Source organism: Protopterus annectens, chromosome 11.part0 (assembly GCF_019279795.1).
Source record: "Protopterus annectens isolate FY-2018-M chromosome 11.part0, PAN1.0, whole genome shotgun sequence".
In the NCBI taxonomy this organism is placed as follows: domain Eukaryota; kingdom Metazoa; phylum Chordata; order Ceratodontiformes; family Protopteridae; genus Protopterus; species Protopterus annectens.
In genome coordinates, this window is record NC_056745.1 from 774317812 (window position 1) to 774345501 (window position 27690).

The 27690-nt window shown below is 41.2% G+C and overlaps 1 protein-coding gene across 5 annotated transcripts in view; it reads left to right on the top strand.

The window, feature by feature from the left end:
• Positions 1–27690, top strand: part of KIAA1549 (KIAA1549 ortholog) — a 2575340-nt gene that overhangs the window by 942252 nt on the left and 1605398 nt on the right. The gene's annotated exons all lie outside the window — the stretch shown is intronic.

Sequence of the window (27690 nt, forward strand, 5' to 3'; positions counted from 1 at the left end):
TTGACTGTCTACTTTAAGCCCACCACAAGTTTTTGCTGTTATTGGTATTTTCTTTATCCATAACTTATCCCTGTGTTCAGTTAGTCCATACCAGGTTAGAACCCTTCTTTGCTTGTCCTTTAGCTGGGGGGTCATGCTGATCTCCATAGAAATTTTAGGGGTACTTCTCGAGTTCACATTTGGAATTTGACGTAGTGCTTTCTGGTCTGATACTAATCAACAGGAGGAAGATTCGGTGTGTGGATGTTCTGAAACTCCAATGGTAATTTTTCCTGTAATACTCTTGTACCATACTACAGTTTGCTGGCAGCAGTTGGTATGGGTATCTGCTCATCGTAAATCACTGCTGCAGTAACCTTAGCTATATGAGTTATATCTTTCTAAGGATATAATGTCCAGCCACTCTTTCAAAAGCACATTCACACACAGACATTCACCCATGCACCTAGTACTTTCTTGGCACCCATGAGTGTACTCCTCCTGGGCTTTAGAGGATTGACATTCGGCTCTCATCTTCTGTAGCTGGGCAGATAAGTTCCCCTTTGGAGATGGCTTCCTCACATATTTTATGCCAGGTTTTATTAAGAAAGCTGTATTTTTATTGTGTTTAATATTCTACCTGAAATGTCTTATGCAACGGGATATTTTTAAATGGGACTGCTTATTAGGGCACTAATTTGTTGTAAACATGCTGCTTTTGTACATTTTTTATAAGGGTGTATGTGTTTTTAAGGGAAAGTAAATATTTTGGTGCTTGTGTAAATTTCATGACAACTTAACTGCTTACTGACGCATTCCAGTAGCTTTGAGCACTGCACAGGCTTCTTGCATAGGACATGGAACAGGCTACAGTTCCTCAGTCCTTGCATCTTCTGCTCCAAAGAACAAGAAACATCCTAAGAAGCCCTTACCAGTTCTGTTGGCTCAGTCAGTGTCTCAGCCACAGTGGCAGTTTGTTGTCCCCCAGATCACTCACATTTTTCTCCAGATGCCTCTTGTATAGTCCCTTCCACCATCATGGACTAGGGTTAGCCACATCCTTTGTGGGCGATAAGGAGTCCTTAGCAGGCATGAAATAGCCACTTTCTTTAAGATTCAGCAGGGAGTGCATCCTCATGTACAGAGTGAAGAGACCTGTTCTCTTGAATAAGGTATCATCCTTCAGATGGCCTTCTTTTAGGGATGTCCCTAGAATGAAGTAATATAGCAATAACCAATGACGGTGTGGTATATTGAAGATTTACCCATGGTTGGTGTGGTTTAATCATAAGGGTGAAGCCCGAGTGATTAAACAAAGCCAACTGTGGGTAAATTTTCAATATACCACACCCAAGAGTTGGTTATTGATATTATACAATGACATTATTTAAGAAAAAAATTACTGTTGTGTTCTTCTGTGTTGTTTCCCAATTCCGCTGCTTTGTTGATGTACTGCACATGCGTATGGGATTTCTGTTCCCACATTTATGCAGTACATCAGTGCTTTGGAAGATAAGCAACGGAGATAGGCAGACCTTTGTTGCTTATTATTTATTTATTTATTTATTTTTGGGACAGAAAAGAAGTCTGTAACCTCTGGACAGTTTAGAGGTACAAGAGATGGGGAAAATAAAAGGAAAATCGGGTATGTTTCTTTAGTTTTGCAGAATGGACCTGATTTTATTGTATTTTCTCAGCTCTTGTCACCCCTAGGTTTTCGAATACTGGCCAATTATATATACATTTAGGAGAGGTAGGAACCTTAAAGACTTACTTGAACAACAGCAACGGGTTCAGTCAAAAGCTCCAGGGATGTTTAAATGTCAAAGTTGCAATTATTGTAAATTTGTGGACAACATACACTCAGTAGCAGTGGGTGGTTTCCACATTAGATTAAAATCTAGGTTTAATTGCAACTCGAAGATGGTTGTTTATTTAGCAACATGTCAGTGTTGTCCTGCATTCTATGTAGGTAAAACGGAGCGTAGGCTCCGGGAAAGGATTTATGAACACCAGTATGCCATCAATAAGAACAAGCAGGACAACGCTTTGGCTAAACATGTCCAGTCCTATATGGACCATAGATTTAAATTTTCAGTCATAGACCAGGTGAACACAGATGCAAGAGGTGGCCCAGCACCCCTACGCTTGGAAGAGTTAGAATTAGTTTGGCAGATTAAATTAAATGCCTATAACTATCCTGGGCTAAATGAAACATGCTCTATAAGTAGCATTCGTAAGTTAAAGAGTCTTAGGCGTTGATGTTGTTTTTTCTATAGTAGGGAATTGCCTGGTTTTAAATATTGTATATGTTTTTAATATAGTATGTAATAAGTGCGGAGCACACTAAGCTTATTATATTATGTTTATTTTCACTTTTTATACTATGCTGACAGTTGTATAAATTGTATTATACCATTTTATTAGTGGTAAATTTCTATGAAGGTTAGGTGTCTTTAAATGAGTGGTTAAGTAATGTGTGAGCTGTGATTGGTCTAACAGTAATAACTGTGACTATTTATATGCTTTTAAAAGTTAAAAATGGTTTCTGAAGAAGTTTGCTTATTTTAGCAAACGAAAAGTGCTTCAATAAATAGTTTTCTCTCAGCCTCAGTTGGTTTTGTGCTATTGAATTGCTGCAGTGTCCACATTTATTTGTTTGTCGTCTTCATTACTGTATAATAATTGGAGGTGACTGGAACACACATCAAAACCCAGAAAAGGACAAATCTAACCCAACCAAATCTCATAATAAACAAGCTACAATAGCTCTAAATGAATTTAAACAAGATTTTAAACTGTATGACCCCTTCATGTGTGGGAATAATGACAATACAACTGGAAAGTTCACATTCTGTTCCCAATGCCACAAGATGTGATCGAGAATAGACTACTTTTTAATCTTAGACATACTTATTAACATAGATCCCTCAATAGTCATACACACCAGATTTTTCTTGGACCATTCCAAAGTTACATTGAATAGCAAGTGGGACAAAAGACGGTACCTAGCAGATAGAGTTCACAACTGGTCATTAAATCCTAATCTGCTTACCAAAGCAGATATAATAAAAGCAACTGAGGACATATTAAAAACATCCCTTGTAAATGTCCTTACCTCACAAGTCCCAATGAACGTAGAATGGGCGGCAGCCAAAGCACAAATCAGAGGACTACTCATCAAAAAGCAGCATATTATAAAAAATACAACTAAAAGAGGAACACACCTTGAAAGAGAAGATAGAGCAACTTGATAGAGAATTACTAAATAAACCTAATAATCAAATGGAAGTTGATCTTCTAAAAACAGAAAGAGACTTGTATATGTTAGAGAACAGAAATCTATCTTTTTATGAGGCAAGAATGTTAGTCACTTATGCAGAAGAAGCACAAATTCCATCCAGAGCTTTGACCAGAATTATTTCACAACATAAAACCACCTCAAATATAGTAGAAGTAAATTACAGGGACAAAAACTATATAAGAAATGAAGAAATTATCAAAGTATTTGAGCAAATATATTCTCAAATATATGGAGAACAGATATTACAAGCCTCTAGGGAAGAAAGGATTCTTTTTCTTCAAAAATGAAAATTTCCTAAACTAAACTTAGAACAACAAAAAAAATTAACGGAACATATTTCTATTAATGAGATAATTACAACAATTAAACATTTGAAATCACACAAGGCCCCTGGACAGGATGGACTTAATTCAGAGTTTTACAAATCTTTCACTTCCCGTATTGCTAAAGTACTATATCATGTGCTGAACTATATAATAATTAATAACATAAATGATATTCACTTTAACACCTCCAAAACTATTTTCATATTAAAAGAACATGCAGATCTCAAAAACCCAGATAGTTATAAACCCATCTCCCTTTTAAATATAGATACAAAGATCCTAACTTCGATACTCGCAAACAGATTAAAAAACCTAATAGAGAAAATAATTTCCACAGAACAATCCGGGTTCACACCACAGAGACAGACCAGTGATAACACGCTAACATTGGATGCATTGATATCTTTTGTAAATCAGAAGAACATTAACATTTATGCAATGGTAGTAGATGCCCACAAGGCATTTGATAGGGTCAACCTAGAATTCTTACTTCAAACATTACCTTATTTTGGCATACCTAACAACTTTGTACAGATTATTCAAATTCTCTCTAGTAATCCCTATACACCTCTTTACATAAATAAATAATGGTCAAATAGAATTTCGATAAAAGATGGAACATGACAAGGATTCCCACTATCGCCTTTTCTATTTAACTTATACCTAGAACCACTGTTTTTATATATTAAAAAAAACGCTTATCATACCCCCCCTCAATACATAACCTCAAAATATATATTTCTGCTTTCGCAGACGATTTAAATATGTATTTCACTACACCAAACTCCGATATGACCAAAATAATAAATGCAATTGAACAATTTTCCTATATGTCTAATTACAAACTAAACCTTAATAAAACTAATATCTTCCCTTTGAGGCCAACCAGGCTTATTTCATTGATACTACTTTTGGACACCTTAAACATAAAGGATGACATTAAATACCTGGGAATCACTTTTTTTTTCAAAACAATAAGGAATTCTACCAACATAACATAACTCTTAAATGGCAAAGCATTATACAAGACTCTGCAAGGTGGAACAATCTTTAGCTTCCATTTCTGGCCAAAGTCTCAGTAATTAAATTATCTAGGCTAACGTATATATTTATGACATCACAAATACCTATACGTAATAAATTCTTTAAACAAATTCATACCTCCCTAGCAAAATTTATATTGGATCCTAAAAAGACCAAAATCTCGTACCAGAAACTAACACTCCCCAAGAACAAAGGGGGTCTGAACCTACCAGATTTTAAAACTTATTACTCTATTATCCACACAAACAGAATACTGAGAATAGCAGAGTATAACCTGTCAGCAAAAACTTGGTCACCACCATTGGTGATAATATACTACAGATATATCAAATCACTAGGCATCAGTCCCAAAGTACTTCCCTTTTTGAACAAAAAAGATCTACAAGCGCACAAAATTATAGACCCTCTAAAACAGTCTATAAACATAACACAAAAACTATTTCATTCCTTAAACCTGGGGCAAGCTCTGATAACATTACAACCCTTCCATAAAAATCATAATTTAAAAATAAGTAAGATGCTAGATTTATATTCCTTTCCCTGATTAAAAGAAAAAAGAATACAAGATATCTACCCACTACTTAATTGTACTATCCAAGAAATGAGAAATAATCTGAATCGACCTAAGTTTTACGTCATAATGCTTAGACAAATTTTATTTATTTTTATTTATTTTACATTTGTTGACTGGGCTAGTCCAACTGGATATATTTCCATTTTCAGTAGAGGCCCGGGGAGAAAAGCTCCAGCATAGCACAAAATGAAATATCAAATTATATAACACATAAAATAATAAAACACATAAAATAGTAAGTATTTAAAATAAAGAAGAAAGGTTATTAAAAAGTACAATATTAAAAAGGTGAGTATAAAGTCATGTCAGTCATATAATAATATGATATGAGAGGATACACTACAGTTCATTGTAGTTAACTTAAATGCTTGTGGTTATATAAGTTTTACAATGACCAGATTTAGCATACAGAGAGGTATATAGAGTATGATTATGTATCCATAGGCAGTAAGAAGTTAAAAATAGGATAGGTAGTAGATTAATCAGGGTTAGTGCAGGGGCATAACCAGAGAGATTTTAGGTGACGTTTGAGTTTTTGCTTAAAGAGTGACAGTGAAGGTAGTAGTGTTAGGTCGGTAGGTAGAAGGTTCCAGTGTTTCCCAGCAGTATTGGAGAATAGGCTGTCACCTGACAAGTTATTGGACTTACTTATGCTAGCACGTAGTTTGCTAGAAGAGCGTAGGGAATTTAGATTATTATAGGGGTAATGAGGTTAGCAAGTATTGGAGTATGATTTGGTTTGTAAAATATTTTATGAACAATAGTGAGTTGGGAATAAGTTAGCATGTTAGGGAGTTCAAGCCAGTCTAGCTGCTTTAGGTTCAGACAGTGGTGTGTTTGAAATGCATTTCCAGTGGCAAATCTGGCAATATTGTTATAGGAGTTAGACAGTTTGAGAAGATTATTTTTCATTAGATTAGTATAAATGGGAGAAGCATAGAGAAGAGTTGAGACTAAGTGAGAGTGGGCAATAGTGGTTCTAGCTATGGGAGTTAAGAAGGGTTTAATTCGATATAAGGAGCCCATTTTTCTGTTCACTGTTTGAATGGTGTTATTTATATGGTTATCAAAGTTGAGGTTGTTGTCAATTGTAACTCCTAATAGTTTGGTAGTAGGATCGGGAAAGATGAGGGTACCATTGTTAGATTTAATAGAGAAGTTTATGGGAGAGGACCTATTGGTAGGTGTGAAAAGTAGAAGCTTGGTTTTTTTGGTGTTTAAAAGGAGACAGCGTTTCAGGAACCAGTCTTCTACTGAGTTGAATACTTTTTGAGTTAGAGAGTGTAGATCAGAAGTGGAGTTGGAAGAACATATAAGTGTGGAATCATCGGCATATTGAATACAGGTGGCTTCAGGGACTGCTATATGAAGGTCGTTGATGAATAGTGAGAAAAGAAGAGGTCCTAAAATGGAGCCCTGGGGAACTCCAAGGGTGACTGGCAGGTGGGATGAAAGTTTGTTTTCCCAGAGAACTGCCTGCTGCCTATTGTTAAGGTAAGACTTGAACCATTGTATAGCTGGGGTATCTAGAGCAAGAAGTTCAAGAGTATTTATAAGCAGTGGATGATTAACCATATCAAAAGCCTTTGAAAGGTCGATGAAGAGAGCAGAGGAGAGGGTGTTGTTATTACGATTCCTTTAAATGGAGTCAGTGAAAGAGAGTAGAGCAGTGATAGTGCTATGAAATGGCCTAAAGCCATGCTGGCACTTAGCCAGTATGTCATGTTTAGTTAGGTGGTCTAATAGCTGGTGGTGAATGCACTTTTCCATGATTTTCGCTAGAGGTGATAGCAGAGCTATTGGTCTATAATTAGAGTAATCGTAGGATTTACCTCCTTTATGTAGGGGGATGATGTGAGAGATTTTCCAGATGTCTGGAATACTTCCTTCATTAATGGTTCTGTTAAGTAGGATGGATATGGGGAAGGCAATAACTTTGGCTGCTTTTTGTAAGTATTCAGAAGGCAATTGGTCGGCTGAAGGAGTGCAAGGTTTAAGTTTTAATAAGATTTTATAGATGAAAGTGGTTGAGATAGGCTGAAATGTAAATGTTGGTAATGATCCAGCTAAGGAAGATGGGATCCTTGTGTTATCAGTTGAAAGCTGGCTAGCTAGGGATTGTATAGTTTCTGTAAAGTAGGTGTTGAAGTTGTTGGCTATTTGATTTGGGGTATTATGATCAGCATCATGAGGGGCTGGTGTGCTAGAGTGACCAGGGTTGAGGAGCCTATTAATGTTAGTCCAACATTTTTGAGGATTGTTCTGGTGTGTTTGTTGTAGCTTACAATAGTAGTTCTTTTTGTCGGAGAGTATGGCTTTTTTAGTTATGTTTCTTAGCTGTCTAAAAGTTTGTTGTTCAGGGGAGGTTCTGTTAGTTCTCCATGTAGTCCAAGCTTTATTTCTAAGTAGAATTTTTTGTCGAGTCTCTTTTGTAAGCCAGGGGGCTGGTTTGGATTTTATTCTAATAGATCGTTTAGGTACATGCACATCTAGGATTGCAAGAAATTTAGAATTAAAATATTTGACAGCCTCCTCTAGTGGGAATATTTTTAGAGGTTTCCAGTCACATGCATTGAGTTCATTTTGGAATAGTACAGGGTTAAACTGTTTCTTTGTTCGTGAAATCCTGTAGGTAGGGGTGTTAGAGATGTCATTTCTTTGTCTTATTATATAAGTTAGAGTATGATCGCTTAGATCATCTGGTAAGGTTCCTACATTATAAGTATGGGGTTGTTTATTTATAAGTATCCAGTCTAAGGTGCTCTGTTTTTTAGTTGGTTTGTTGATTCTGGTAGTTGAGTTGATAGTTTGAGTAAAGCCATGGAGATTAATATGTGTGGGAGGGTTATTAGTGTTGAAGGTTTTCCAGTCTGTGTTAAAGTCACCTAGAATTATAGTTTCTTGTGGGTAAGTTGAGGATACCCAGCTAAGAATATCTTCTATTATAGTCAAAGAGATGTGTTCCAGTTACCTCCAAAACCTTACCATACCCAACAGTGACATGGAAAAATGCACTCTGCTCTGGGAGACTATCCTCTTGACAAAGAAAACTATAACAAACTCATACAAAATGATAGGGGAAATCAAATTCCAGAAAGACCTCCTTTTCTCTGTTGGAGGAAAATACAACCATCTTTGGACGACCGCCAGATACAAAATGCAATTAACCTAACACTGAAAGGCATACCCCTTAAAAAACTGTTGTACACACAGCTTATGATAAATAACAACACATATTTCATACCTGCTTTACTACACAGATAATGCAATAAAATCACCATACAGTCCACACTGCAAGGATCAGATAGCAGATTTAATGCATATATTTTGGAGCTGCAAATGTGTCTATAAACTCTGGAATTCATTGAAATTGCAATTACAAAAAGTGGGCTATCAGTCATCAACACTTACATGGGAATTTACCATATTACATATTCGCCCATCTAACTTCTTAGTAAAACAAGCAAACTCACTTATAACCATATTCTCATTAATGACACTATATATAGCCCTCAAATGGATAGACTCTATGAACATCTCTTGGGAGGGTTTTAAGAAAGTGGCTATTAAACACCTATTAGCTCACAAAATAGTAATGGATAAAAGAAACAAAAACAGCAAAACTCGAGCAACTTGGGAACAAACCTTTAATATCATACTAGCATAAAACATCATGCACACTATAGAGTAACGTGTTATAAGGGAAGCTAGCAATATACCCACAAACTCACAACAAAATATGGTATTACAAACATTAATGTATGTGTTGTCTTTATATTGTTTAAACGTGTTTGAGAAAGCATCTATGTATATAGTGTAAATAGGTTTGTTATATGACCTTCATGTTTCTATATTAACTACAATGTATAACTTTCACTTATGGTCATGTTGTAAATATGAAAATGTTTGTGTCTTTTATAAATGCAAAATGAAAATAAAAAATTATTGAAAAAAAAGAATAAGAAAAGGATGGTATTTTGTTAAAAAGAGACAGTCCACATCTTCAGATTGACTTTGGCAGTATCCATCCTAGCCTGTCCTTCCTATCTGTTCCAGAGCCTTGTTCTCCATTTTCCTCTTTGGCGTCAGATTGTATCAGACTAATGGGTTCTAAAGCTACTTCATGAGGATTACAAATGGCAGTGGGAAAACCTGCCTCCTTTTTTTGAGGAAATACTCCTCATTCTGTAAGTCAGACTTCCCTGTTTCCTCCACTCATCAGTCATTTGCTATTTGTGTGGGGATATTAGAACCAGTACCCTCATGACCAGTAGGGAAAAGGTTTTCTTGAAGATTTTTCTGGTGCAAAAGAAGTTTTTTTGGAGAATTCTCAACCTGTTTGTGAAATTATCAAACTGCAAAATGTTGACTTTGCAGGAATTGTTACCTGTTATAACTCAAGAGTTTTCTGGTAACCCTGGACTTGAAAGATGCTTATCATCACATTCCCATTGCCACAGTTTTATAGCATTTTCTGTCTCAGGGTTATTTTATCAGTTTTCTGCATTATTGTTTGGCGTATTCACTGACCCCGTGCCCCACCCCAGTGATTGCCCATTGCATATGGTATGGAATACACATCTTTTCTAATTTCGATGACTTTATTATCTTTGCACAGTCTTTTTCCAAGTATCAGGAGACCCTTACATGGATAAAAAATACCTTTTAAATGCTTGGACTCCAGATAAATTTCCTCAAATCCTCTCTCATATAGAATACTTGTCAGGACTCATCCATGCAAAGGCATTCCTAACTGAAGAAGAGGTAGTGTTGTGTCTAGAACTCTTCCTGCCTTTCTCCAGTCAGTCTCAAGTTTCAGCCAGAGAGTATCTCAGGATTTTAGGGTTCATGGTTTTTATGGTTCTTATAATTGCTTTTACAATGCTGAATATGAGAAAAATTCAGTGGTGTTTAAAGACTGCTTGGACTCAACATTTATATACACTGGCTTTCCAGATTCCAGTACTGGGATTAGTGAAGAGAGAACTTCTTTGAGGGACAGACCAGGTTTCCCTGAATCCAGGTCTTCCATTTCCTCTTACATCCCCTGCTGAGTCTGTAACAAGAGATGCATCTGATATTTCATGTGGAGCTGTGTCATTGAAGGTAAAAGTGCAGGATCTTTGGAATGAACAAGCCAAGCCAAAACACATTAATATGAAAAACCTGTCAGCTTTATTCCAGCTATAAAATCTCTTCAGCACTTATGGCTCCTGTGCCTTTGTCGGTGATTACTAACAACTCCACTCTGATGTGGTACATAAACAAGCAGGGGAACACCACATCTTACCCTCTGTACAGGCTGAGTATGGTAGCTTGGGAGGTCACGTTGAAGCATTGTTAATCCCCAAGCTTTCTACATTCCATCAGAGCAAAATGTAGTGGCAGGCAAGCTGAGCAGGAGCAAAATAGACCCTAACAAATAGAAATGAATGGGGAGGGGGGCTTCCAGGAAATTATCCAGTTGTGGGGAGCTCCTCAAGTAGATCAGTTTACCTCCTTTCAAAACAAACAACTCAATATATGCTGTTCCAGGATTCCTTAAAGAAGATCTGGAGGACACGTGATGTTATGTAGTCCTATCTCGCCTACATTCTTACCTGTGGGTTCGGAGCCGAATATCAGCTCCGACTCGGCCAAACTTTTCTAGCTCGAAGTCTTCTATTGGCTGGGCTAAGCAGGTATCCCATGGTGCACTGCTCCATATTTCCAGATCTCGTTTGCCACTCGTGTAGCTTGGATGTGGTCTCGCTCTTGGCTTTGGCTAAGTACCTTTTTTCTTGTCTTGAGAAAATGTATTGCTCTGAAACAAAAAGCTATTTTCATAGCTATTGTCCTTAGTGTTGTTTAGCATTTTGGAAGTGTGCGTGTTTGTGGTATCCCGATAACTGTTCCCTCAGGCTAGGCCCGTTCCAGTTAAAGGACCTAGTCCTTTCCTTCTGTCTGTCAAACTGTTTAATTTAGAGGTTTGATTGTCGGTTCTCCAACCCTTGTAGTCATTAACCGTTTTAGTTAGAGGTTTTTGGCATAGTTGGTCTCAGTGTGTATCTCTAGAGTGTGTGTACTTTTTCAAACTTGTCAGATTCCTGCGTTTTTGTGGTGTTGAGTGTCTGTGAGTTTTTCCTGTCAGATTTCTCTTAGGTCGCGTTGTTGAGTTTTGTCTGGTGATTATGTCTAAAGACTCCAAAGAGCACAAACCTTCCGGTTTCAAAAAGTGCTCAAAATGTGGGTACAAAATGTCCATCACCGATGGGCATTCTATTTGTGTCTGTTGCCTAGGAGCCATTCATCTGCAGGAGACCTGCAGTTTTTGCCGTGCATTCAGTCCCAGAGTGCTCCAAGAGAGAAAGAATAAGCTGATCCTAAAGGGACTTTTGAAACCCTCTTTCAAAGAGGTCTTAGATTCTTCTCCCAGGGCTAAGTCTAAATCATCCAAGTCTAAAAAGAGATCTCCAGCTCCATCAGTTTCATCGGAGCCTCAGGAGAAAGTCACTAAAATTGCATCAACCTCAACCTCGGGGCCGCAGGAAGTGTCGGTGGTGATGGAATCGGCCTCGGCTCCTGTTATATTGGAACCTCTTCGGAGCCGATCGTCCAGTCTCAGACTAATTTCTCCCTGTCCTCCAAGTCCTCCAGAACCCTCTCGGATATGGATGTTGATAGGGTGGTCCAGAGGCTCCTCCAGTCACCAGTTTTGGCAAAATTGTTTTCATCTCCGGCCTAGTCGGCTCCGGAGCCCATCCTGACCCCTGCTTCGACCATTCCTCCTCCGAGCGCATCTCTGTCTTCGGAGCCGGAGTGTTCTGTGCCGTGTGATGTTGCTAGTCCGGTTCCGATGGCCCCTCCTGCTCCATCGTTGCCGACATCGGCTCCGACCCCGTCGGCTCTGTCCTCGGGACTCTTCATTTGGGCCCGAGGGGGACATCTCGGGACATATTTCAGTTTCGAGCCTCCCTCTCGATGCCTCGGCTCAGGGAATTCCGACTCCTGTCATGGTCTCGGAGACTGGCCAGTCCTTGGACATGGGGGGACCAGCTTTCAAGGCCATGCGGACTGCGCTGGCCAGATTGTTAGCTACATCAGGCGGATCGGTCACTCTGTCCCCTACCACTCCGGTGAGAGCCTCTGACCATCACCTATCCAGGGACAGCAGAGTACCAAGGCCTAGGGATACCCCCACGAGTGGTCCCCAACTTTCTGAGGGCCCTTCAGAGTTCGTGCCTGAGGAGCCCCCCTAGAAAGAAGACGTGCAAGAGGAAGCACATAGACTCCCAGAATGAGTCCCTCACTTCTGTTACTGACCTCGAGGAATCGGAGGGGTCCCCCAAGTCATCCTCTGATGATGTTTCCTTCTCCGACATCCTGGAGATACTAAAGCAAAGAGGTGACTGGCCGTCCAAAACCCCTTCCAAAGAGGAGTCGGTCTTCCTTAAGGCCTTTGGTGCTCAGCCCTCCACCTCCTGGGTGTCCCCACCCTTCGATGAGCTCCTTGATTTAATTTGTCGAAGGGTGTGGGAAAACCCTGATTCTGTGGAGCCCATACCCAGGCGCCCCAACAAGTTTCTTTCTGCTCCCCAGGGTAAGGAGTTCTTGTCCAAAGGAGTCCCTGTAGATGCCATGGTGGTGGCGGTGGGCACTCAGAAGGAAGTAGCAGAGACCTCTTCCTCCATCCATCCTCCTAACTAGGACCATGGACTGGTACGGGAAGTGTACCCTCTCATCAGCAACCTTTACCTTACGGTCGCTGAACTATCTGTCTCATTTCACTCAGCTCTAGAGAGATCTCCTCAAGGAGTTAGGAGATACTCTTGTGGGTAACGTCCCTGAGGCGGTGGCCCAGACGGTTAACGCCCAGGTGTCTACCCTCAACTCCATTGTCAACTCCTCCATGCGGCTCATCTCATATGCAGCCGAGGGAGCAAGTAGGGCAGCAAGCTCAGGAGTCGCCCTTAGGAGGCAAGCCTGGCTGCACCTGTGTCACTTTGTGGAGGCCTTCAAGTCTTCCTTCACTGACGCCCCCTTTGACGGTTCTTCTTTGTTTGGAACCAAAGTGAAAGACACCCTCACCAGGTGCGAGCAAGAGGGAAAGACCCTGTCTGCCGTAGGGGTCCATTTTTTCCTTCCTTCTAGGCCTTACCCCAAGGCCCAGCGGGGTGGGAAGATGTGGCTCAAGAAATCACAGAAGTTTTTTCCTGCTGCACAAGGTGAGTCCCCCTCCAGAGGCAGAGGAGGGGGAGGTTATTCAGGGAGTCGCCGCCCTAGAGGCAGAGGGGGCCCCCCGCAATTTGGGAGACCGCGATTCCTTTCACGGCTCTCCCTACTCTCGTTCCTGAGGGAGTGCCCGGCTGTGCTTATCCGGAGCCAGTCGGGGGTCGAATTTCGCTATATCTGGAAGCCTGGAAAAGCATCACCCAGGACCGATGGGTATTACGAATAATTTTCGGAGGTTACCTCATTCCGTTCATATCAGACCCCTCATCAATCAGAAATATCCCAGACGTTCCACCCAGTCAAAGGGATCAAGCAACCTTAGAGGTTTCAAAGCTGCTAGGAAAAGGAGCCATCCAGCGTGTCCCCTCAGACCAGATCAGATTAGGGACTTACTCAATATTCTTTTTGGTGCCGAAAAGAACAGGGGACCTGAGACCCATATTAGATCTCAACCAACTAAACAACTATGTACAGAAGTCCAAGTTCCATATGGTCACACTACAATCGATTCTCCCATTGTTGGGAGAGGAGGTATGGATGTGCTCCATCGACCTCAAGGATGCTTACTACCATGTAAAGATGGACAGGGCATCCAGGAGCCACGTTCGCTTCCGGCTGGGAGCCAGTCATTTCCAATTTCGAGCACTGCCCTTTGGTCTCACCACAGCCCCCAGGGTGTTTACCAAGTGTATGTCAGTGGTGACTGCTCACTTGAGATGTCAGGGATTCCAGGTGTTTCCGTATCTGGATGACTGGCTCCTTACCGCCCCCACCAGGCATCAGCTAGTCCAAACCAGGGACGCTACCATTACTCTTTGTCACCAGTTGGGCATAACGCTAAATTGGGAAAAATCTGCCTTGTTGCCCTTGCAGTGTGTCACCTTTATAGGCGCAGAATTAGACACCATTCAAATGCGAGCATTTTTACCGCAGGAGAGGATCAGAATCTTACAACAACAAATACACATCCTGATGCCCCTGAGGAAAGTGAAGGCGAGATGGGTTCTCCAACTTCTGGGGACCATGGCAGCAACAATCATGTTGGTCCCTCTAGCGAGATTGCACATGAGACTTCTCCAATGGCTTCTCTTTGTTCAATGGTCTCTCCAAAAATTTCCACTTCCTCCCCCCATTTTACTCATGGACAGATGCAAACAGGACCTCAGTTGGTGGCTTCGCACCAACAGTTTGGACGGGGGAAGACCCTTCATCCCACCCATTCCGGTTGCCACAGTGACCACGGATGCCTCCCAGATGGGGGGGGGGGCATTATCTTGGCAGGACAGTCCAAGGCACGTGGCAAGATCACAAGATACATCTGCATATCAACGTCCTAGAGATGAGAGCAGTGCTACTTGCGTTGCAGGCACTTCAGAGTTTTCTACCTCTAGGGACAATTGCAATACACTCAGACAACATGTCGGTAGTGTGGCATCTAAACAAGCAAGGGGGAACCAGGTCGTACTCCCTGTGCAGAGAGGCCATGCGAGTGTGGCAGTGGGCAGTAACTTCCCAACGGTTTCTGGTGGCAATGCACATTCCGGGGAAGTCCAACGTGATTGCGGACAGGCTAAGCAGAGCTATTCTGATGCCTTACGAGTGGTCCCTGAATCGTCTAGTTGCAGAACGAATCTTCAGCAGATGGGGTCAGCCTTGCTGCGACCTTTTTGCCAGCCCCCTCAATGCCAAATGCAGCAACTACTTCACGCTGATCCCCCCACAGGGGGAGTCACCCAGGGATGCTCTGGTGCACGATTGGCCCTCCGGTCTGCTCTATGCTTTCCCTCTGTTTCCCTTGCTGTCAAAGGTAATTCGGAAAGTGCAATCCTTGGGAAGCAGAATGATTCCGATTGCTCCACACTGGCCTCGTCAAGTCTGGTTCCCTTTTCTTCAACCATACATTGTGGACACTCCTTGGATTCTGGACCCTCAACCAGATTTACTGACACACATGTCGGGACAGTTCCACCCCTCTCTGATGACCCTCTGGTTGACAGCCTGGCTGCTCCACTTCCATTGTTAGTTAGGCTTCATGAATTTTCACCGGAAATGGTTCACATTTTATCTTCCTCTCATAAGCCATCTACTAGGAAGATTTATTCCAGCAAATGGAAGAGGTTTTCTATTTGGGCGCATACCCAAGGCATTGATCCGTACACAGCTCCAGTTGCTTCAGTCTTGGAGTTTTGTCTATGCTCTTCCATCAGGGTTCTGCATCAGCTACCATCAAAGTTCAATTGGCTGCGATCTCTAATTTTCATGTGGCTAATGAGCCTAGTCTTATGGTTCATAGACTCTGCAAGGCTTTCCTGAAGGGTACTCTGTCACTCAGTCCCCCGGTCTCCGAACCTATCATGCCCTGGGATCTCAATCTTGTCCTACAAGCCCTTACTTCACCACCTTTTGGGCCTGCAGCTACCTGTGAATTGAAGTTCTTGACCTGGAAAACAGCCTTCTTAACAGCAATCACCTCAGCAAGGCGAGTTTCAGAAATTCAAGCCCTCTCTATTAAACCCCCATACTTAATCTTCCATAAGGACAGGGTTTCTCTTAGACCGAACCCTTCCTTTCTTCCTAAAGTGGCTTCCGTGTCTAATCTTAATCAATCCATTGAGTTGCCTGTATTCTTTCCGCAATTTTCAAACAAGGCAGAATTTAAATTCCATCAGTTGGATGTACATAGACAGTTACGCTTCTATCTGCACCGAACAAAAGATATCCGGAAGTCAGATCAACTATTTGTCTCCTTTGCGGACAACAAAATTGGGTCACTGGTTTCCAAGGTCACCATATCCAGATGGATATCTAGTTGCATCTCGTTCGCCTACCAAGCGGGAGGAAAAGATCTGCCATTTCCAGTCAAGGCTCACTCTACTCGGGCTGTTTCTACATCTACAGCCTACCAGGCCAGGTTGTTAATGGATGATATATGTGCTGCAGCTACTTGGGCTTCTCCTCACACATTTGTTTCTCATTACAAATTGGATGTGGTTTCTAGGGGCAGGTCATCCTTTGGCTCCACAGTACTCATGAGTATTTTCCTATGAGCCACCCAGGGTGTAGGTGTTAGGGACGCTGTCCCACAGATAAGAATGTAGGCGAGATAGGACTACATAACATCAGGAAGTTATGTACTCACCATAACGTTCGATGTATGTAGTCCATCTTGCCTCACATTCTTACTTACCCTCCCACCTTCCCCCTTCCTGGAGGATCTGGAGGTTAGGGGGTTTTATCTACAGTGTTCCCTTTACTTCAGCTTGTTCTTGTTATCTGGATGTTGTGTATGCATGGGGTATGTATGAGTTTTGCAGCAAACTAGATCTGGGGATATGGAGCAGTGCACCATGGGATACCTGCTTAGCCCAGCCAATAGAAGACTTCGAGCTAGAAAAGTTTGGCCGAGTCGGAGCCGATATAAGAATGTGAGGCGAGATGGACTACATACATCGAACGTTGTGGTGAGTACATAACTTCCTGTTTTTTCATTCCTATGGAAGGGAATGTTCCTTCATGCATTTCCACCCTTTACACTGATATCCAGTTTCTTTATGAACTCTGCAGTCTGTTCTGCTCCACTCAACAGTGGGCTTACCTTATTTGTATAACTGAAGAGATTGGCAAGCATACATTAACAGAAAAGAAAGCAAACCGCATTAACATTTTTTCCATTTAAATGCATAGCACGTCTTTTTTTTGTAATTGTTGGCAGTCCAACATTACTAAATTGCTGAATTCCTGCATGTTATGTTGTCCTATCTCGCCTTCATTCTATGCTGGTTGGGTTCAGAACTGAGCATTGGTTCTGACTCGGACTAATTCAAAAGCTCAAGAGCTTCCACTGGCTCGGGGCTATGCCCTATCCCATGATGCTCCGGGAAGATAACCCAGATCTCGTTTACCGCTCAAGCAGATCGGGTGACTTCTGACTGGCTGTTGGCTAAGTTTTTTCCTTCTTATTATATTTCAGCACTAATTGTTTAAAAATGTTATAGTTGGATTAGTTGGATAGTTGTCTGTGTTTCTCCCTGTCTTTTTTGTTGTTGGCCATTATCCTTTTTTCATCAGGCCTACCTGTTTTTCTCATCTTAGTTCCCTATCCTTTACCTCCGTCTGAGGAGGTCCTTCGGAAGAGTTTATGCAAGAGGAAGCACATAGACTCCTCAGATGAGTCTATCACTTCAGACACTGACCTAGATGATTTGGAAGGGTCCCCACGGTCCCCCTCTGAAGATGTCTCCTTTGCAGACATCCTGGAGATCCTTAAACAGAGGGGTGGCTGGAAGCCCACCAGTCCTTCTGTGGACAAGTCGGTATACCTGGATGCTTGTGGGTCTCATCCTTCCACCTCTTGGGTGTCTCCACCTTTTGACCAATTGATGAGTATGTGATTGCTCAGAAGGTGTGGGGCTCTCCAGGTACAGTGGAGCCTGTTCTGAGGAGGCCTACAAATTTATTACAGCACCAACAGAGAAAGAATATTTAACCAACGTTGTCCCAGTAGATGCTATGGTGGTGGCAGCGGCCACCAAGAAGGATTGTCAGAATCTTTCTCATATGTTCATCCACTGAATAAAGATTCTTAGACGATGGGCAGATATGGAACGTGTACTTTTTCTTCAGCAGCATTTACGCTTTGATTGCTGAATTACTTGACCCATTTTGCGAGACTACAGTGGGATCTCCTGAAAGAGCTAGAAGATACCCTTCAGGGTAATGTAGCTGTTGGGGGTTTTGGATAAAGTTTCCCCTCATCTCTCCACCCTAAACTCCATGGTTAACTCCTCCATGCAACTGATCTCATATGCAGCCGATGGAGTGGGCAGGGCAGCAGGTGCAGGAATTTCCTTAAGGAAGCATTCCTGGATGCATCTATGTAACTTTGCTGAACCCTTCAAGTCTTCCTTCACTAATGCCCCATTTGAGGGCTCATCATTGTTTGTTTCCAAAGTTAAAGAGACCTTGACCAGGTGCGAGCAGGAGGGAAAACTCTTGTCTGCTGTAGGGGTCCATTTTTCCTTCCCCCACTAGACCTTATTCCAAAGGTCAGAGAGGGTGAAAAATGTGGTTCCGCAAGTCCCAAAGAGTATTTCCTGATGCACGTGGTGACTCTTCCCCCAGGGACAGAGGGGGAATTAACAATGGAGGATGTCGTCCTTGTGGCAGAGGGGGTCGGCAGAACCAGAGTGATAGGGATTCTTTCCTTTAGAGCTTTTTCAGCGCTCCTGAATGGACGCCCACCTGTCCATCTCTGGAGGCAGTCGGGGGATGCTTATCATTGTAACCAAACGCCTGGCTAGAAATCACACAAGACAAATGGGTACAAACAATCATATCCAGAGGTTATTACATACCCTTTTCCACTCCCTACTTGGAGAAACAATCCATCCCAGATATTCCACCCAGTCAAAAGGACCACACAACATTAGAGATACAGAAGTTGCTAGAAGAAAAGAGTCATCCAGAATTTCCCCGCAGACCAAATAGGATCTGGAACTTACTCAAGGTTCTTTTTAGTTCCAGAAAAGACGGGACTGGAGACCCATTTTGAATCTCAGCAGATTAAACAAGTCCGTCAAGAAATCAAAATTCCTGATGGTGAAAATTGCAGTCAGTATTCCCCTTTCTGGGGAAAGATGATTGGATGTGCTCAGTAGATCTCCGGGATGCATATTACCACATAAAAATGGACAGGCGATGCAAGAGACACTTATTCTTTCAGGTGGGAGCCAGTTATTACCAGTTTCAAGTTCTGCCCTTTGGTCTCACTACAGCCCCCAGAGTGTTCACCAAATGTCTGGCAATGGTTACGGCTCACTTGAGGCACCTGGGATTCCATGTGTTTCCATACCTAGACGACTGGCTCCTAACCGCCACCAGCAAGCATACAAGGGACGAAACCATTCATCTCTGTACCAAGCTAGGCATTACAACAAATTTCAAAAAATCTGCTTTGTTGCCTTCACAGCATCTTATATTCTTAGTTGCAGTGTTAGACTCAAGGGAAATGTTGGCCAGACTTACCCTCGAAAGGATGCAGTCCCTACACCATCAAATCAAGAGCTTGATATCCAAAAGAAAAGTACAAGCAAAGACTGGGCACCATGGCAGCTGTTATCATTTTAGTACCTCTAGCGCATTTACACATGAGAGTCCTTCAGTGGTTACTTTTCTCCCAGTGGTCCATGCAAGATCTACCAGTGTCACACAAGACCATTATCACAGAGTCATGCAAAAAGGACTTATGGTGGTGGCTTCAAATGGCTCAGTTGACCAGAGGACATCAGTTTGTTTTTCCACAACCAACAGCCACACTGACCATGGACGCTTCTCAGATAGGGTGCAGGGGCATTATCTGGGAAAGACTGTCCAAGGCATCTGGCAGGAACACGAGAACCACTTGCATATCAATGTCCTAGAGATGAGAGCAGTGTTGTATGCATTGCAAGCATTCCAGGACTCTCTCCCGATAGGAACTATTGCAATTCAGACAGACAACATGTCAGTAGTGTGGTACATAAACAAACAAGGAAGGACCAAATTTTACCCTTTATGTTGAGAGGCACAAACAGCATGGCAATTGACTGTCACTTCTCAACGATTTCTGACAGCACTGCACATCCTGGGTAAATCCAGTGTGATAGTGGACAAACTCAGCAAAGCTATTCTGATGCCTCATGAGTGGTCCCTAAAACAAGAGGTTGTGGAAGAGATTTTCCGCAAATGGGGTCAGCCCTGCTCCGACCTTTTTGCCTCATCCATGAACGCCAAATTTAGCAACTACTTTGCCCTGATTCCCCCTCCGAGGAAGTCACTGAGGGATGCGCTCGTACACAATTGGCCACCGGGATTACTTTACGCCTTTCCTCCCTTTCCCTTGATACCAAAGGTACTTCAGAAAGCCAACATGTTAAGAAGCACTTTGATTCTCATTGCTCCATACTGGCCTCGACAAATTTAGTTCCCCTTTCTGTGGACCCATCTCCGAGAGGAACCGTGAATCCTGGACCCAGTTCCAGACCTTCTGACCCATTCATTGGGGACATTCCATCCATCAATCCAGACCCTAAAGTTGACAGCGTGGTTGCTCCAGTTCCACAAATAGCCAGGCTCCATGACATCTCCCCGGCAGTTAAACATATTTTGATTTCTTCCCACAAGCCTTCTACCAGAAAACTGTACTCCAGCAAATGGAAAAGATTTTCACACTGGGCCTCCAAGAACAATGTAAATCCCTTTACAGCTCCCATCACTGCAGTGCTAGAATTTCTCACTAAACTTTTTAATGAGGGGGCTGCAGCAGCTACAACTAGAGTCCAGCTAGCCGCTATATCCAACTTTCATATTGGGGAAATGAGGCTTAAAATCATGTCCCACAAATTCTGTAAGGCCTTTCTAAAAGGGACTTTCCTGCTAAAACCTCCATTCAGGGAACCTCCAGCTCCATGGGATCTAAATTTTGTTCTATCCTCCTTAATTTTGCCTCCCTTTGAACCTGCATCATCTTGTGACATAAGGTTTGTGTCACGGAAGACACTTTTCCTGGTGGCCATTACCTCTGCAAGACGAGTATCGGAACTTCAAGCTCTATCTATACACCCTCCTTAATAAGTTCTAATCCTTCCTTTCTACCTAAGGTGTGTTCTGAGACAAATCTAAATCAATCTATTGAATTACACGTGTTCTTCCCAAACTTTGGCAACAGGATAGAATATAGACTACACCAGTTGGATGTGCATAGGCAGTTGCGTGTCTACATGCATAGAACTAAAGATTTCAGAAAGTCAGACCAATTATTTGTGTCCTTTTCGGAAAAAAGAAAGGATTACCAATATCAAAAGTGACAGTCGAAATGGCTCACAAATTGTATTTCCTTCACATATAGAGCTCAAAATAGACAATTATCAGGCAAAGCGAAGGGCCATTCCACCAGAGCTATTGCAACTTCCTGTGCCTTCCAGGTCCAGACTCCCTTTAGATTCTATTTGTGCAGCAGCCACATGGGTAAGACCTTATACCTTTATCACTCATTACAAAGTAGATGTGGCCTCCCGGAACAGGGCTTCCTTTGGGTGTACTGTTCTGAAGAATTTATTACTTTGAGCCACCCAAGAAAGAAGGTGCTAGGGACGCTGTCCCAACCAGCATAGAATGAAGGCGAGATAGGGCAACAAAACATTAAGAAGTTATGTACTCACCATAGCGTTCCATGTTTGTTGTTCATCTTGCCTTCACTCTTGCATCCCACCCTCCTTCATTCCTGGAGGATTGGGCGGATCATTCTATTTTTTAATTGGATTATGGAGTCCCTGATTCCCTTCTGGGTCTTCTCCTCACAAGTTGATTCATTGTTACACGATGTTATGCTTTCTCTTGCAAACAAGATCTGGGTTATCTTCCTGGAGCATCAGGGATAGGGCATAGCCTCGAGCCAGTGGAAGCTCTCGAGCTTTTGAATTAGGCCGAGTCGGAACCAATGCTCGGTTCCAAACCCAACCAGCATAGAATGAAGGCGAGATGGACAACAAGCACAGAACGTTATGGTGAGTACATAACTTCTTATTTTCCTTAAACCTCCTCCTCCTCCTCCTGAACATTTTTCTGCATGTATTGTTCCCACAATTTCCAATTATTTCCATATAATTTGTTCATTCAATTTTCTAAAGATCCTTCTTCCATTTCTTTTATCTCTTTTGTAATATTCAGTACTTCAAATAGAGGTGGTTTAGATTTTGTTTTCCATTTTAGTAACTGCTTTTTAGCAGTCAACAAAATTAAACTTAATAAGGCCTTACTGTGTCTAAGCAATTCAGATCCTATGTCCCATCTCAAAAATATATATATCCTTAGTTACAAATATTTGCTCATCCAATAATTCTGACAGAGTACTTTATAAGGCATATGGGGGGGCAACTCATTACACTCCCAAAATGTGTGCTTCTAATTATTTCTTTCTTCCCTGTCACCCCTCCAAGATTTGGTATATACCTGAGGAAAAATTCTGTGAAGTCTATTTGGGGTATAAAATACCTATGCAAATACTTCAAAGCAAATATCCTAAACCTTCTGGATTTTGTTGCATACTTGGGAGCCATGCATATGTCCTTCCATTATTGTCTTGGAAAATTCTTTCCCAGTCCTTCTTCCTAATCTTTTTATGTCTTCTGTTTGATTCTTACAATTATCATGCAGTATTTTATATGTCCTTCTAATTATCCCCTTTTTAACAGTAGATTCTGTTTTAGATTTGACTTAAACCCCCATTAGGGTAGGTCTTTCACTTAAGATTCCCCTACCCCTTTCTCTGTGCCTTTACTCTGATATCAATCCCTGGTAGGGAAGGCAGTCCTGTAGCCTGCAATCCAAATTTTGTCTTGGCCTCATCTTACTGTATTACCTTTCCTCCTAGTTATTTGCTCCCAATATCTTGGTTCCTTTTCCAGTTTTCTCTAGTAAATTCCAGTCCCCTCTTGACTATTTTCTGTACTTCTCCTTGTAGTCATCAGTGTTTTTAGTCTCCTTTCTCAGTATGTTTGTTGACTTAGTTCTTAGAAAACTTTGTGCTACTTTATGACTATAATATTCTTTAGGGTTGTTATTATTCTCCTTAATTCCCCTCTGTCTTTATTTCTTGAATCTCCTCTTCATAATCATCCCTTTCAGTTTTGAAGTGTAACCATCTATTTATGTTATGTGTATGAACCTCAGATGTGTAGCTTTAAAATATTCCTTCAAATCAGGTAATCCTAAACCACCTTATTCTACTGGAGGGATCAACTTATCCCTCTTAACTCTTGCCCTCTTCCCCTCCCAGGTAAATTATTTCAACTCCTTACTAATTATTGTTCACAGCTTGTCCTCTGGTTGATAAAAACTTGCCTGAGCAGTATATAAAAATGAAAGGGACTAAAACATTTTCCCTGCTTGTATCTTACTTTCCATATCCATAAACAAGAGCTTCCATTTTCTCAGTTTTTGTATTATCTTTTACATGTTTTTCCCAGAAATCCTTAGCTGCAGTAACAGAATCCTATTAAATCCATACTCCTAAATACTTCATCTTATCTTGGCCCCATAAATATGGGTATTGCTGAACCAATTCATCTTAGAGAACATAATTTATGGCTTTAGTCTTTGTTTTATCTTCATTAATTTCATATCATGAAAAGGCTTGAAACTTTCTTAAAATGTTGCATAACACTCAGATGTCATTCTCTGGATTTATCAGGTACAAAATAATATTTCCTTCAACTAGGTGATTCACCTCCTACTTAAACAATTGTACCTAGTCTATAAAATGGAGTGACTCCCACTCCACGTTCCTTTCCGTCACTACAGGAGTCCTCCAAGGATCTGTAGGTTGGGTCAGTACTTTTCAATATCTTCATTAATGACATGCACAATGAATCAAAACTCACCACCATATTACAATATGCTGATGACTCAGCTTTAGTTTGCTAAGCCCAGAATCTTTCCACCTTAGTAACCATCACACAGGAAGCTTTTACCTCTATAGAAAACTGGCTAATTAAATTTCAGTTGCTCATAATCCCCAACAAAACCAAATTCATCTTACTCCTTCCTAAAAATGAAAATCAAAAGAACACCAACCTTAATATTGTCTCCTCAAACAACACAGCATTTGAAATGTCATCAACACAAAATTAGTAGTAGCTATCATTGATAACAAGTTAAAATTTGATCTGCACACGACACTGCGGTCACAAAGGCACACTGCAAACTAGGCTCTCTTTACAGAGCAAAGCGCCTACTAAGTGGTTATATTAAAAAAAATAGTTGCCACCTCCATTGTCCTTCCTACCCTTCTGCATGCCTGAGCAATATTCACAAATCTGAAATTTTCCTCCAGACACAAACTAGAAAGCACCTACACAAAATTTGCAAATCCATCTGCAGCCTCCCAAACCACTTCCATCACTGCACAGCACTCAGTACTCTCAACTGGCTTGAACTTCTTCAGCATATTACCCTCTCCCATCTACTCACAGCACACAGAAATATTTCATCATTCACTTAAAACACCCTCATCAAATTTCATCCAGTGGCATGTACCAAATAGAACCCTAAGATCCTCAGAACGTAAACTAACTTTTTCTAATAAATCTAATAATTATTAGAGTGACCTGCTATTCCTTGTCACCATCTCCAAGGCGTGGAATAAACAATAAACTTCCAAACCACAACAGGCTTTTAAATAACCTACAACAATTCATATTTGCCCTAAAGTATAACCTGGCAACTAATAAACTGTGTAACTGTACCACACCTGCAGTTTGAAGTATGCAGTTTTAACTATTGTCCAATATGGATACTATACAAATGTATTAATACATTATTTTTGATTCTACTCAGAATATCTTGAAAACGTAATCTGATAAGCTTTGTAAATAATGTCTGGTGACTGTTTGCTTTGAAATATTTTGTAAATGATGTTTGTTGACCATTTTTATTTTGAATTGCCAAGAATATATTTCTGTCCCTGTTTTGGAGCTTTTCTCCCTGGGCATCAAGCGAAAATGGGCATTTCAATTCCTAAATGGATTTTCCTGGTAAACAAAAGCAAATAAATAAATCATCTCCAAACAAACCCAACTTTTCTTGATTACCATACCAGTTATATCCTTGTACTTCTGAGTTGTTTTCTTTGCCAGTGGCTCCTAATCTACAGCAGATAAGAAAGGGGAAGAATACACCCTTGCCTGGTCCCTCTGTTCAAACACAACATATCAGAGAGGAACCCTCCCACTTTAATTCTTGCCTCAGACACTTCATATATCCTCCAAATTAGCCTTATTATAGTATCAGGGAATGCAAATGCTTCCATTGCCTTACTTATAAAATCTCAACGTACTCTGTTGAATGCTTTCTTTATATCAAGACTCACAATAACAGTGGTATTTTCTTACATTCTGTTTCTAGTGAGGACTATCTTTGTTCTATTAATGTTGTCAGATGTTAGCCTCCCCTCAACAAAACCACATCGATCTGTATCTATGAATTCTGGCAACACCTTTCCCATTCTTTTAGCTAATATAGACATAAACACTTTATGACCATGGTTTGAAATTGAAATAAGTCTGTATGAAGCTGGGTCTGATGGATCTTTACCTTACTTAGGTAAAACAGCTGCCACAGCTTTCTTTCCAAGATATTGGTGCTTCCCCTCCTTTTAAATACTGTTAAACAAAATCTTCCAGATCTTTATCACTTTCTTCCATCCTAACTTCCAAACTTCCACAAGAATGCCATTTGTACTTGGAAACTTTTGTGAAGATTGATTAGACATCATTATTTTTATCTCATCCCCTTTTATCTTAATTGTTAGTTGCTGGGCTTCATCTACCTCTGACCTTAGCATAATAAACCTTCCATAAATATTTCCATGTGAGCTCTTTCTTGATTTCCACATTTCTCTGCTTTATACAAATGTTCTTAAAAGTTTTGAAATGTCTCTAAAACCTCTACAGGATCTCTGGTTATTTTTCATGATATAGACTCCCCAAGTTTGGCAACAACCCTTTCTACTTTCTGCTGCCTACATTGTTGTGGTACAAGCTTTTGTGCTGTAGAGTTATTATTAAAAAAAATGCTTAACAGCAATCTTTCTAAACTCATGCATATTTTCTAGATACAGCTTTATTTTCTCTTTAGCACTCTTGCACCTCTTCTTGTTCTGTGAGATTGCCCTTATTCTGAAATACTTTAAACTTTGTCAACCCCTCTAAGTAATTTCTATTAGTTCTTACCCATGTCTCATTCTCTTTTATTTCTACCCTTTTCTAAAACTTCATTTTTGTTTTATCCCACTCACTGGTTATAACGTCTGAAGACATTTCTATCTTCCCTAATAATGCTCAAATCATTTCTACTACCCATTCCTTAAATTCCCCTCTTTTTAACAGGTAGGTGGGAAAGGATTTTTATCTTAGTTTTTATTGCTGCATGATCAGAATAATTATTGGATGTATATCAAAGTTTTCAATTAAATGCAAATGTTCCTTTAAAATACAAATTTGAAGATGTTGCCTTAATTTGCTCTTCAATCTGTGGGTACTCAGATCTGTGGGATCCGACTTGGCCTCCGTTCCAGTATCTGATCCAAGCTCCAAGCTCCTCCCCTACCCATAATGCCCCTGTCTCCCTTCTCCCTTCAGATCTCTTTTGCCATGCATCGTGATCCACTGCTCTAAGCTTCTATCGGGTAATTGACTTCCTCATTGCCCCATTCTGGCCTCACCAAGTATGGTCCCATTCTCTGTGGTTCTCAGGTTATGTGCCCGCCCTGGATGTTAGATCCAATTCTGGATCTCATCTCTCTTCCCTCAGGTATCCCCATCCAGACCTGGTCAGTCTGAAGCTCACTGCTTGGTTGCTCCAGTTCCCATAGGTTCATAGGTTGGTACTAGGCTATCGGCACTAGGGTCTATACAAGCCTAGCCATAACAATTCCTTGGCTATTTCTTCCCACACTATTTACTTCCCTGGACCCCTGTCTAGCAGGGTGACTGACGTGATCCCCAGGGTGAATTTCCTTTCTCCCATCCAGTCGTCAAGGTTCCTTTTGAAGAGGGCCAAAGAGGCGCTCTGCTTGACATGTATGGACAGTCTATTCCAGAGTCTGGGGAGTCTCTGGGTCAAGAACCTTTCCCTCCAGCATGTTTTGTTTATTGTGATTCATAGGGTCATAAGACATAAGATTCATGTTCATAAGATGACAAGGTTTAGATCCCTGCAGCTAGTGGCTCTGTGGGATTGGGATTTCTTTAAGTGTAGCATGTCCAACAGCTCTGGGTTTGACATGGCCTTGTATGTTAAGCAGAGATCACCTCTGAGTAGACAATATGCAACAGAGTATAGCTGGAGGTTTTTTAAGGTGGTCAACGTAGGGCTTCTGCTTTAGGCCTGTGATTCTTTTAGTGAGGTATTTCTGCGGCCTTTCCAGTTGTTGCAGATGTCTTGAGAGGTACATACCAAACGGGACGTTGTATTCTATAATGGGTCTAATGAGGGTGAGTACAGTGGGACAATGACCTCCTTTTTCCTGGATGAAAAGCCCTTAGTGATGAGGTGTGCCAAATAGAACAATTTCCTGACTGTTGTGGCGATGTGGTTATCGAAGTTGAGACCGCTGTCCACCTGTGTCCCTAAATCACTTATCACACTTTCGGTGTTTAGTGTACTGCCACCTATGTGGTAATTCACAGGTATGGGGTTTTTCCCAAAAGGGATAA